This window comes from Nothobranchius furzeri, chromosome 12 (assembly GCF_043380555.1).
Source record: "Nothobranchius furzeri strain GRZ-AD chromosome 12, NfurGRZ-RIMD1, whole genome shotgun sequence".
NCBI lineage: Eukaryota > Metazoa > Chordata > Actinopteri > Cyprinodontiformes > Nothobranchiidae > Nothobranchius > Nothobranchius furzeri.
This window is the reverse complement of record NC_091752.1, coordinates 2,314,949-2,328,292: the sequence shown is the minus strand read 5'-3', so window position 1 is coordinate 2,328,292 and position 13,344 is coordinate 2,314,949. Positions and strand designations below refer to the sequence as shown.

Genomic DNA, 13,344 nt, shown 5'->3' with positions numbered 1-13,344 from the left:
TCCAGTCCAGAGATGTTTCCGAGTCACGACAGATAGATGAAATCGTTTGCGTCTAGAACAGCTGTTTCTGAATAGCTGAAGGAACCGTTTTGCTGTGTCAGCTTCAGCGTGTAGCAGGGTTTTTGACAGCTTGTCAAAAATGCTCTGGGCTAAAGAGGGTTCGCTCCGGATGGCCTGTCCATAGCTTTCTCTAGAACTGACTCACCGTCAAGTGATCCTGTTTTAATATTCTCATATTATGATTTCTTGGCCAACCGGGACGTGCCATGTTAAGGGGTGTTAACAAGCAAACCTCAGAACATCACACCTCCTTTCAGATACAGGATGCTCTGATTTGTGGCTACAAAAATATCTATGTGTCACAACGTTTAACTTAACTTTAATTTATCTCTAATGAACCTTGTGTCTGAGTGTAGATAATGATTCACTTATCATATCAAACATTACTGATCATCATATATATAAATCATTCAATGTCATAACAACATTCATTTCAAACTTCAGTAATTCAAGCACAGATTAATCAACCTTATTAATTTAAGCACAGATTAATCAACCTTATTAATTTAAGCACAGATTAATCAAGACATTACTATTATTTATTGACCATTACTGTTCATTTCATTTCATGATTGATTAACTCATATGTGCTCAAAATAGTCACTTTATTCAGAGAGTGAGCAATCCTGCGGTGATATCAAAACAAGGCTTTGTTTGGGAACACAGCCTGACATCTTGTTCCGCTTGAAATGTCAACAAGGCTGCAGTATCCTTCTGGGTTTGTTGGAAGCTAGGATGTAAAATCCACTTTAGAGAATGGAATTTATGTCTTCAGATGACCGGTGGCATGTAGGTCAAACTGACCATTGCTGGACGTTACACTTTCAAACGTCTAGAGGCCTACAAAAAAAAATTTTTTAAGGAAAGTTGAGCCGACCTCTTCTGAAAACAGAAAGGTGTGGTCATGCTAATAGCAGTTAGCTCCAATCACTTGTGGATAATGGCCAAAGAAAACAGATAAATCCTCAAAGCGACTGCAAAGCTGAGTTAATTTTCATTAATCTGTGTCCTTATTTATTTTTTTATTCATTATTATAATGATCGCAGATTGAAACACCCGAATCAGAACGCAAAAACAACATGACTCTGTGGATTTAAAAATACACGAAGATGAATGTTTTTAAAAACATCTTCTCTGATTCACAAATACTTAGTCACAAGGACTTACCGTGAACTAAATGAGACTCACAAACTGTCCGTTGCTGCAGGAGTCCAGGTTTTTTCGGAGAGTCCGGGTCGCTTCCTATCATCTCTTTTGTATTTCACGGTTGTTTATGAGGGAAATTCCAATCAAACTTTTTATCAAGCCTCCCACGGCCTGAACTATCAACCACACAGCAAGAATAATCCATCTGCTTCACTGAATCCTCCTCCAAACATGCTAAACAACCAAATTATAGGCAAAATGCATTGTTTCTTGCCACACACTACCGTGATGCAACGCGAGAAACACAAACACTGACGTCACAAAAGATCCTCCTATAGAAACCCACATGGCAGCACAAAAGGATGTCAAAAGTGAGTTTTGGTAAATACGTCTCCTTTAAACAAAGGTAACATCTTGGTCCGGGCCTTCTGTGTGGATTTAGCATGTTCCTCCCGCTGCCTAAAAACATGCATTTTCATGTTAAATTGTGAATTGTGAGTCACTTTGAATAAAAGTCTCTCCAAAATAAGTTAACATAAACAATTAGGTTCATGTTAGGCACTAAGAGAGGCTCCATTCATCATAATTTTACACGACTCTACTGCGGAGCAGAAAATACAATGCTGGGTTTGTGTTTGGAGTTGGACACCTGCTCAAGTGCCGCATGATTAATACATATAATGTGTAGGACTCAGAGGGGGAGGCTGGAGAGCTGAAATGCTGGGAATTAACAGAGTCTTTGTGCACAGAAGCTCTCTTCAGTTTTCTCTCCCCATTCATGCACACACTAAAAATACACAGACACCGTTGTGCTAAAGGCAGTGGGGTCAGTCTACTGCAGGGTGAGTGGAAGACCACAATGATTTAAAGCATTTATTTACTACACACTCTAAAACTCTCAATCTGTCACAACCCAGTGTAACCATCAAGAAACACTGGTGTCACTTCTATATGGGGTGCCAGGTGTATGTTCAGATCTAACATTTAGATTTAAAATTTACGTTTGGATTCAACATTTAGATTAAAAGTTTATGTTTGGATTTAACATTTAAATTTAAACTTAACGTTTAAATTTAACATTTAGATTTAAACTTTATGTTTAGATTTAACATTTAGATTAAAACTTTATGTTTGGATTTAACATTTAGATTAAAACTTTATGTTTGGATTTAACATTTAGATTTTAACTTAATGTTTGGATTTAACATTTAGATTAAAATTTTATGTTTGAATTTAACATTTAGATTTAAACTTTAAATTTAGATTTAACATTTAGATTTAAACTTTATGTTTGGATTTAACATTTAGATTTAAACTTTATGTTTGGATTTAACATTTAGATTTAAACTTTATGTTTAGATTTAACATTTAGATTTAAACTTTATGTTTAGATTTAACATTTAGATTTAAACTTTATGTTTGGATTTAACATTTAGATTTAAACTTTATGTTTGGATTTAACATTTAGATTTAAACTTTATGTTTAGATTTAACATTTAGATTTAAACTTTATGTTTGGATTTAACATTTAGATTTAAACTTTTTGTTTGGATTTAACATCTAGATTTAAACTTTATGTTTGGATTTAACATTTAGATTTAAACTTTATGTTTAGATTTAACATTTAGATTTAAACTATGTTTAGATTTAACATTTAGATTTAAACTTTATGTTTAGATTTAACATTTAGATTTAAACATTTTGTTTGGATTTAACATTTAGATTTAAACTTTGTTTAGATTTAACATTTAGATTTAAACTTTATGTTTGGATTTAACATTTAGATTTAAACTTTTTGTTTGGATTTAACATTTAGATTTAAACTTTTTGTTTGGATTTAACATTTAGATTTAAACTTTGTTTAGATTTAACATTTAGATTTAAACTATGTTTAGATTTAACATTTAGATTTAAACTTTTTGTTTGGATTTAACATTTAGATTTAAACTTTTTATTTGGATTTAACATTTAGATTTAAACTTTTTGTTTGGATTTAACATTTAGATTTAAACTTTATGTTTAGATTTAACATTTAGATTTAAACTTTATGTTTAGATTTAACATTTAGATTTAAACTTTATGTTTGGATTTAACATTTAGATTTAAACTTTATGTTTGGATTTAACATTTAGATTTAAACTTTATGTTTAGATTTAACATTTAGATTTAGCATTAAGATTTAGATTAAACATTTAGATTTAAACTTTAGTTTAGATTTAACATTTAGGTTTAGATTTAAAGTTTAGAATTAGCATTAAGGTTTAGATAAAAAAATTTGATTTAGCATTAAGGTTTAGATTTAACATTTAGATTTAAACTTTTTGTTTGGATTTAACATTTAGATTTAGAATTAAGGTTTAGATTTAACATTCAGATTTAAACGTTATGTTTAGATTTAACATTTAGACTTGCCAAAATCATTTGAATTGTAAATATGTGGGTTTATGACAATTTTTAGGCAATTTTCATTTTAAATGTATGAAATTGATTTTAATGTGAGAAAAGTAAGTTAAATAAAAAACTTCCACTAAATATTTTGCATGAACAATTTACACTTGGCCTCACATATCCCATGTGAGACCAGAAAGCACAAAGAAACTCCACTTAGTAGCAGTCAGGAGATCTGTATGTGCTCCGAGAGTGACATTGCAGTGTTGTATTGTGTGTGTGTGTGTGTGTGTGTGTGTGTGTGTGTGTGTGTGTGTGTGTGTGTGTGTGTGTGTGTGTGTGTGTGTGTGTGTGTGTGTGTGTGTGTGTGTGTGTGTGTGTGTGTGTGTGTGTGTGTGTGTGTGTGTGTGTGTTCAATAAGAGCTTTCAGTCCACTGAGACCTCAACAATAAAGCTCAAGTTACAGCCATTACAGTAGCTTTGCAGACGTGGCCACTGTTCCATTAAGTACTAAGAAACCCAAGCCTCATGGTGAGAACCAAGCGTCACACACCATCTGGTGTGGTCATGTTGGGTATACCTAAGAGCTCACCCTTCAGGGACTCAAGCAGCCTGGAAACAAAGCAGAGAAGAACCCAATGATGGTGAGACTGTAACCCCGATAAGCACCAGTTACACAAGAACTGCTTTTCCTTGTAAAGGGGAAGGAAATGCCTCGGGGCTCATTCTGTGGCGTGTGTGTGTGCGTGCGTGCGTGCGTGTGTGTGTGTGTGTGTGTGTGTGTGTGTGTGTGTGTGTGTGTGTGTGTGTGTGTGTGTGTGTGTGTGTGTGTGTGTGTGTGTGTGTGTGTGTGTGTGTGTGTGTGTGTGTGTGTGTGTGTGTGTCCGTCCACTAAAGAGCATGTGTGCATGTTGGGTCATTGGTATCTCTGCCTTTTGGAGGTTTGTCAGTTACTCCATCCTGTGAGGCTCTGAGTGAATGTAGTTGGTCAGGACTTCAGTGGCCTGGTGGCTGGGCTTTCAACCGTGGAGCCCGAAGAGGAAACGTGGGTCCCCCTTCCCATGGGCTTGCCACTCGTGGGAGGGGCCAAAGGGGTCGGGTGCAGTGTGTGACGGGTGGTAGTCGAGGGCGGGGACCTTGGCGGTCTGATCCTCAATTACAGAAGCTGGCTCTTGGCACATAGAATGTCACCTCTCTGGTGGGGAAGGAGCCTGAGTTGGTGTGTGAGGTTCCGACCAGATATAGTCAGACTCACCTCAACGCATGGCTCTGGCTCTGGAACCAGTTTCCTTGAGAAGAGTTGGACTTTCTACCACTCTGGAGTTGCTCCCACTGAAAGGCGCCGAGCAGGGGTGGGCATACTAGTTGCTTTTATGTCCCTCACCCATCTTGGTGCCTGTACGTTGGGGTTTACCCCAGTGAATGAGAGGTTAGCCTCCCTCCGCCTACGTGTGGTGGGGACGGGTTCTGACAGTGGTCTGAGCTTATGCACCAAACTACAGTTCAGACTACCCACCCTTTTTGGAGACCTTGGAGGGTGTGCTGGAGGGCGCTCCTTCCGGTGACTCCCTCGTTCTGTTGGGGGACTTTAACACTCGCATAGGCAACGACAGTGAGACCTGGTCCTGGAGAGGCGTGGTTGGGAGGAACGCCCCCCCTGATCTTAATTTGAGTGCTGTTTTGTTATTGGACTTCTGTACCAGTCATGGATTGTCCATAATGAACACCGTGTTCAGACATAAAGGTGTCCATATGTGCTCTTGGCACCAGGATACCTTAGGCCGCAGCTCGATGATTGACTTTGTTGTTGTTTCATCTGACCTGCAGCCGCATGTCTTGGACACTCGGGTGAAGAGAGGGGCGGAGCTGTCAACTGGCCACTACCTGGTGGTGAGGTGGCTCAGATGGTGGAGGATGCTGGTCAGACCAGGCAGGCCCAAACGTATCGCGAGGGTCTGCTGGGAACGTCTAGCAGAGTCTCCTGTCAGAAGGAGCTTCAATTCCCACCTCCGACAGAACTCCCAAAATGTTCCGGGGGAGGCTGGGGACATGGAGTCTGAATGGACCCTGTTCCGTGCCTCCATTGTTGAGACGGCCGACCGGAGCTGTGGTCGCTGGATCGTCTGTGCCTGTCGTGGTGGCAACCCCCGAACCCGCTGGTGGACACCGGCGGTTAGGGATGCTGTCAAGCATAAGAAAGAGTCCTATCAGGTCTTTTTGGCCTGTGGGACTCCAGAGGCAGCTGACGGGTACCGGCAGTCAAAGCGGAATGTGGCCCGGGTGGTCGCTGTAACAATTAAATTTACATATTATTTAATGAACCATGAAATGTGAGATTCCATAGGAAATATGAAATTAATCTTATGGATCTTTGGATAACTTAAACCAGAAGATTGGAACTTTTAATTGCAGGGATTATGTAACCACTTCGTATGAACTAAGAGACAAAAGAAAGTCGAGTTTTAAAAGTTTAAAGATTTATTACTAAACAAATTAAAACTAGCGTCACACCCTGTCCTGTCTCCCCATTCTGTTCAGTCATGTGTCTCCGTTAATTGCTCCCACCTGCCCCTCATTTTCCAATCACCCAAGCTTCCAGCCCTCATGGATTTAAACCCTCTCAGTTCTGTGTCTTTTGTCGGTTCATTGTTTCAGTTGTCCAGCGTGTGTTCCTTATTAAATCATTTGTAAATCGTTCCTGCCTGTCTGTCTGCCTGCCTGCCTGCCTGCCTTTTCACATGCGTTTGGATCCTTGCCTCCGCTTCACTTACCAGCACGCCTGACAGAATGAACCGACCACCTAAAGGATCCAGCAGGGAGGTTCTCCCCTGGGAGTGCCTGCTCCAGTTCCTCACCTCAAACCACCGGCCAGCTTCTCCTCCTCCGGCATCGCCTCGCCACAGACGCCGCCGCCGAACCCCGGTCTCGGCGATCCTCTCCACCCTCCCAGAGCCAGATGGGGGTTGGACTGGGAGACGCAGCTAGACCGCTCCTGCTATGTGGGCACCAGACTGGCTGTGTGCTCCCCCGGAGTTGGCCCACGGCATTGGGAAGGATGCCGGGCTCCACTGTCACCCCCTGTCCCAGGACGGAACCACGGGCTCACCGCTACCCCAGCTCGGCACACCAGCTTGGACCCGCCCCCAGCCAGATCAGCGGCCCTGGTCCAGTCAGCACCTCCTTCATCTGCAGGCGGAGGGACCACGCCTACAGCCCATCAGACGGAGCTCGCCGGCCTCCAAGCGGAGCTTGGCCGGCTACGTCAACTCATCAGCCTCCAGGAGTTCCAGCTGGACACCCTATCCTCCCCGAATCTCCAGGAGAAGGTTTCGGTCCAGTCAGCAGCTCCCTCATCTCCAGGCCAAAGGACCGAGCCCGCAGTCCATCCAACAGAGCTCGCCCGTCTCCGAGCTGAGCTGGTCTGACTCCGTCAGATCCTCAGTCTCCAGGAATTCCAGCTGGACAATCTATCCTCCCTGCTTTCCCAGTTACCGGCTCCGCCAGGTCCTGCGCCGCCAGTTCAGTGAGCGCCTGGTCCCGCGCCACCAGTCCAGTCAGCACCAGCTCCAGCGGTGGTCCAGAAGGCTCCGCCCCCCGGGCCAGCCGGTTTAGGAAGCTCCGCCCCCGGGCTGGCCTGTCCAGATGTCAGAGCCCAGTCCGGTGGCACCAGCCAAGGAAGCGGTCCCGTCTACAGCAGCTCCGCCCCCAGCCCAGAAGTCGACGGTCCAGAAGTCGGCGGTCCAGAAGTCGGCGGACCAGAAGTCGGCACCTCCGGAAGAGAAGTCGACGCCTCCGGACCAGAAATTGACGCCTCCAGATGAGAAGTCGGCGCCTCCGGACCAGAAGTCGACAGAAGTCGACGCCTCCAGCCCTGAGGTCGACGCCTCCAGCCCTGAGGTTGACGCCTCCAGCCCTGAGGTCGACGCCTCCAGCCCTGAAGTCAACGCCTCCAGCCCTGAGGTTGATGCCTCCAGCCCTGAAGTCAACGCCTCCAGCCCTGAAGTCGACGTCTCCAGCCCTGAAGTCAATGTCTCCAGTCCTGAAGTCGACGCCTCCTCGTGTCCCGAAGTCGATGCCTCCAGTCCAGAAGTCGATGCCTTCAGTCCTGAAGTTGACGCCTCCAGTACAGAAAACAACGCTCCCCGTCCAGAGGTCGACGCCTCCCGTCCAGAGGTTGACGCCTCCCGTCCAGAAGTCGATGCCTACCATCCAGAAGTCGACGCCTCCCGTCCAGAAGTCGATGCCTACCATCCAGAAGTCGACGCCTCCCGTCCAGAAGTCGACGCCTCTTCCCATCCAGAAGTCGATGCCTCTTCTCGTCCAGATGTCGGCGCCCCTTACCGTCCAGATGTCGACGCCTCTTCCCGTCCAAAAGTCGACGCCTCTTCCCGTCCAGAAGTCGACGCCTCCTCCAGTCCAGAAGTTGACGCCTCTTCCAGTCCAGAAGTCGACGTCCCCTCCAGTCCAAAAGTCGACGCCTCTTCCAGTCCAACGTCCCCTCAAGTCCAGAAGTCGACGCCTCTCCCAGTCCAATGTCTCCTCCAGTCCAGAGGTCGACGTCTCTTCCACTCCAGAGGTCGACGTCTCTTCCACTCCAGAGGTCGACGTCGTCTCTTCCAGTCCTGAAGTCTACGTCGTCTCCTCCAGTCCAGAAGTCGACATCGTCTCCTCCAGCGTCTCTGCCTCCGGTCACCGCTGGCCCAGCCCTCGCCAGGCGCAAGCCTCCCAGAGCCCGTTGCCGTCTCCTCCTATGCCCCAGACGCAGGCCCCCCAGAGCCCGTCGTCGTCTCCTCCTCTGCCCCAGGCGCAGACCCACGGACTCTACTGGTCCCTGCCTCTTCTCCACCAGTCCCTCGGTTCCTCTCGGCCCTCCTTCCTGGTCCCCCTCCTCCCGCCCTGCTCTGTGTTCCTGTCGGCATCTGGAATCCGCCCATTGTGGGGGGGGGGGGGGTGTACTGTCACACCCTATCCTGTCCCCCCCATTCTGTTCAGTCATGTGTCTGTTAATTGCTCCCACCTGCCTCTCGTTTTCCAATCACCCTAGCTCCCAGCCCTCATGTATTTAAACCCTCTCAGTTCTGTGTCTTTTGTCAGTTCATTGTTTCAGTTGTCCAGCGTGTGTTCCTTATTAAAACCTTTGTAAATCATTCCTGCCTGCCTGCCTGCCTTTTCACCCGCGTTTGGATCCTTGCCTCTGCTTCACTCACCAGCACGCCTGACAACTAGGCTAACTTTAAAAACTAGGTGTATGGTGTAACTAAGGTGAAGTAAGACTGAAGATGGTGTATGTGTGAAATGTTCAGAGCCAGCAAATCCGGAGAAACGATTAGTTCTGATCCCATCAGAATCTGATGGGAGTGAAGATGATGTTTCGCGCTAATCTTTGGTTTGGAGATTCATAACACACATTGAGACGCCATTCTGCTGGTCTACATACCCTTTGCGGAAGTCCCTGTTAGATCAGGAATGTCGAGGTCCAGCTTGACCTCCTCTGGCACCGAAGCCGGTAGAAAAGCAGCGGCTGCCGACCAGACCAGTCTTGAGATACTTCCGGGTCACGACAGTTTTAATGGCATCTAGCGAGACCCAAAAGGGGGTTGTGATGGTTCAGCTTTTATTCTGAAAGGAACCGTTGCAGCAGGTGGAAGAGCAACAGATTTAATCCAGCTTGTCGTTAGGTTCTTTCGGCTGAAGAGGAAAGTTACGGATTGGCCACTCCGACAACTTCTCTAGAACGCTTGAACTGAATTTAAGATGACGTGGGCGTAGTTTTATAATTTGGATGTTTTGATTTACGGTCGAATCAAAAAGGGACAGATTTACCAAGCACCACTAAAGCACGCCTCGCGTCAGATCTGGAAGGCTCTGATTGGATCAGAAAAAGGAAATGTGTCAAGTGATTCTTAACATTACATGTGATCAGTCTCTAGTGGAAACATTTAAAGTTATATTACTTAATATAATACTACTGATCATAAACATTGTCATTTCACAGATTGGTTCACATTTTATTATTGGACTAACACTTTGTTTGATTAGCTTTATTAAAAATAGAGTTCTTCTGATTTATTAAAAGAAAGAGTCATTTGTCTTCATTCTTCTCTTGAGCTGGAAAGGAAGAAACAGTTTAGGAGCAGAGCATGAGACACTGAGCAATATCTCATGCAGATTAGGTTTGTGTCAGAAACTTCTGGTTTTGCTTGAGCAGAGCAAAACAGAGCAGGGCCTTTTAGGTCAGAAATGGACAATTCATCGCACTACATCGCCGAGGCCAAAACCCAGGCATGGGAGGAGTTTGGTGAGACCATGGAGCAAGACGTCTGTATGGCTTCGAGGAGATTCTGGTCCACCATCTGGCGCCTCAGTGGAGGAAAGCAGTGCACTACCAACACTATCTATATTGGAGACGGTGTGCTGCTGACCTCTACTCAGGACGTTGTGGATCGGTGGGCAGAATACTTCGAAGACCTCCTCAATCCCACCAACACGTCTTCCAGTGAGGAAGCAGAGTCTGGGGACTTTGGATTGGCCTCTCAAATCTCTGGTGCTGAGGTCACTGAGGTGGTTAAAAAGCTCCTCTGTGGCAAGGCTCCAGGGGTGGATGAGATCCGCCCGGAGTTCCTTAAGGCTCTGGATGTTGTGGGGCTGTGTTGGCTGACGCGGCTCTGCAATATCGCATGGACATCGGGGCAGTCCCACTGGACTGGCAGACCGGGGTGGTGGTCCCCTTATTTAAAAAGGGGGACTGCAGGGTGTGTTCCAACTACAGGGGATCGCACTCCTGAGCCTTCCTGGTAATGTCTATTCAGGGGTTCTGGAGAGGAGGGTCCGTCGGATTGTTGAACCTCAGATTCAGGAAGAGCAATGTGGTTTTCGTCCTGGCCGTGGAACACTGGACCAGCTCTATACCCTTAGGGGGATCCTGGAGGGTGCGTGGGAATTTGCCCAACCAGTCTACATGTGTTTTGTAGATTTGGAGAAGGCATTTGACCGCGTCCCTCAGGGAGCCCTGTTGGGGGGTACTCCGGGAGTATGGGGTACCAGGCCCTCTGATACGGGCTGTTAGGTCCCTGTATGACCGGTGTCAAAGCTTGGTCCGCATTGCCAGCAGAAGGTCGGGCTCGTTCCCAGTGAGAGTTGGACTCCACCAAGGCTGCCCTTTGTCACCGATTCTGTTCATAACCTTTATGGACAGGATTTCTAGGAGCAGCCAAGGTGTGGAGGGCATCCGTTTTGGTGGCCTGAGGATCAGATCTCTGCTTTTTGCAGATGATGTGGTCCTGTTGGCTTCATCAGAACGTGATCTTCAGCTTTCGCTGGAGCGGTTCGCAGCCGAGTGTGAAGCAGCTGGGATGAGAATCAGCTCCTCTAAATCTGAGACCACGGTCTTGGTGCTGCATCTGCAGTGATGCGGGCGTTGTACCGGTCTGTCGTGGTGAAGAGAGAGCTGAGTCAGAAGGCGAAGCTGTCGATTTACCGGTCGATCTACGTTCCTACCCTCACCTATGGTCACGAGCTTTGAGTAGTGACTGAAAGAACGAGATCGCAGGAGTTGATGAGTTGCAAAATCTTTTTACAGAGAAAGAAAACTAATTTAATAAAAGAAGTGGGTCAGATTTTTAAACATTGTCCATTTTATTAGGTAAATGGTAAACAGCCTGTATTTGATTTAGCGCCTTCTAGTCCTCGAACCCCCCAAGGCACTTTTGTTGAATTTGCACATCTATTCACCCATGCACACACACAGTCTCACACACTGGTGGTGATGTGCTACAACGTAACCACAGCTGCCCTGGTGCACACAGACAGAAGTGAGGCTGCCAAGCACTGGCACCTCCGGTCCCTCCGACCACCACCAGCAAGGCGGGTTAAGCGTTTTGCTGAAGGACACAACGACTGAGACCAGCACATTCTCACATCCAAGGCGTCAAAATATGACGAATGTGACCAAGCGTCAATATATGACGAATCGGGTGCCCCAGCGCGTCAGGATAAGACGATTACGGACACGGTGGGTCACGTGGCTCCGCTGGCGTCACTGTTTGACGCGCGCGGTCACACGGACATCATTCAACAATTTAACCTTCCCCTCACTCCAATCCTAACCTTAAGGTCCATAAACTGTGACCTTAAGGTTAGAATTGGAGTGAGGGGAAGGTTAAGTAGTTCTAATGTCCGTCTCAGCATCGGCGTCGGATACCGACGCTCTGGGACGCTACGTCAGCAGTTTGTCCCTGATCTTCTTATCCTGACGCGCTGGGGCGTCCCGATTCATCATATATTGACGCTTGGTCACATTCGTCATATTTTGACGCCTTGGGTGTGAGAATGTGTTGCTGAGACAGATGGGGCTCAAACCTGCAGCCCTCTAGTTACGAGGTGGGCACTGGTTCTAGATGATGGAAAGGCAACAGTAGCTCAAACAACCACTGTTTCCAAAGTCTAGAGAACAGCATCTCTGAACCCCAGCAGATGCATCAGATGCACTCCAGCAGCAGAAGACCACACCACGTGTCTCTCCTGTCAGCTGAGAACAGGAAACTGAGGCTACAACTCACACAGGATCACCAGAACTGGACCAGATGAGACTGGAAAACCTGTGCTGGTCTGATGAGTCTGGATTTCAGCTGCAACACTCAGATGGTCAGGTCGGCTTTGGTTTTTTGTGTTTATTGGTGACCCCCATCTGGCTGCCCCTGCTAAAACTCTCTGGATGAACCCCTGCAGGAAATCCATCAGAACGCAGAAATAAGCAAAAAGAGGCCTAAACGATTCTAATGTGACAAGAAAAGCATTCCCTTGTAACTCCAGCCCAGCTCACCGAATTCATTTCAAACAAAGCCTGAGAAAAACAAAGCGTCAGGACCAGAAGAGGTCGGATTATTTACCTCTGCAGATAAAAGAGGCCCTCCTCCGTGTGAAGTCCTACTTCCCCGTCAGCCGCTAAAATGGCTCCAGCTAAACAACAAAGCAACGCAGAGGATCTCGTAAAAACACAAACAATCTGAGAAACGAGATCTGCAGAAGCACACCAGCACATCTGCATGTCAGCACCCCACTGAGAAGACAGATGTGCAACATCTCGCCACTTGTGACAAGCTTCAGCCACAGAAATGGGGAAGTGAAAATCTGCTGCGTCTATTTGAAAACAAGAGCATTCAGTTGACAGGAAACTCTAATTTCATGTGTGAAATTCCAGGACTGATTATCGGCACCGAGCTTCACTTCCCGTGTGGTCACATGAGGGTCGTGCCGCAGTGGAACTGTATTTATGTATTATGCTTGTACCGCTTCAAAGTCATTCAATTTACACCTAAAGCTGAACAGAAAGGAGTCACATAAACACGAACAGGTCCATCTTCAGAATCCTGGGCTTTTTTCTTTTGTGTTTTCACCTCATAAACATAAAAATATCCTATTTTGTCTAACAAATTGAACAAAAAATACATCAAAAGAAATGTTTAATCTAGGAAATAGATTTTAAAAAAATTATTAAGATAATTATTCTGAATAAGGATGACCAGTCCAGGCTGAGAAGGAATTACTTTTCAAATGTAGGAAACCAGAGTGAGAATGCAGAATTAAATGCAGAATCCACTAAAAACGATAATACTTTCATTAATGCGTTCATTAGTGGGTTGTACCCGTTAAAAGTTAGAAAACAAAAGGCAACTGAATTTTACAAGCTCATCATAGTTTCACTAACACAACCTATCAAATTGCCTCATTAGGTGAATTCATCTCTGTTG

General features: G+C 45.9%; 1 protein-coding gene across 4 annotated transcripts in view; it reads right to left on the bottom strand.

The window, feature by feature from the left end:
- disc1 (DISC1 scaffold protein) overlaps positions 1–13,344 on the bottom strand; it is an 86,612-nt gene that overhangs the window by 71,572 nt on the left and 1,696 nt on the right. The window contains exon 1 of one of the 4 annotated variants that reach the window (XM_054749832.2): positions 12,484–12,619. The exons of the other annotated variants lie outside the window; for them this stretch is intronic. The gene's annotated coding sequence lies outside the window, so the exon portion shown is untranslated. Of the gene's footprint in view, positions 1–12,483; positions 12,620–13,344 lie in introns of those variants that run through there. 4 annotated transcript variants of the gene reach the window in all.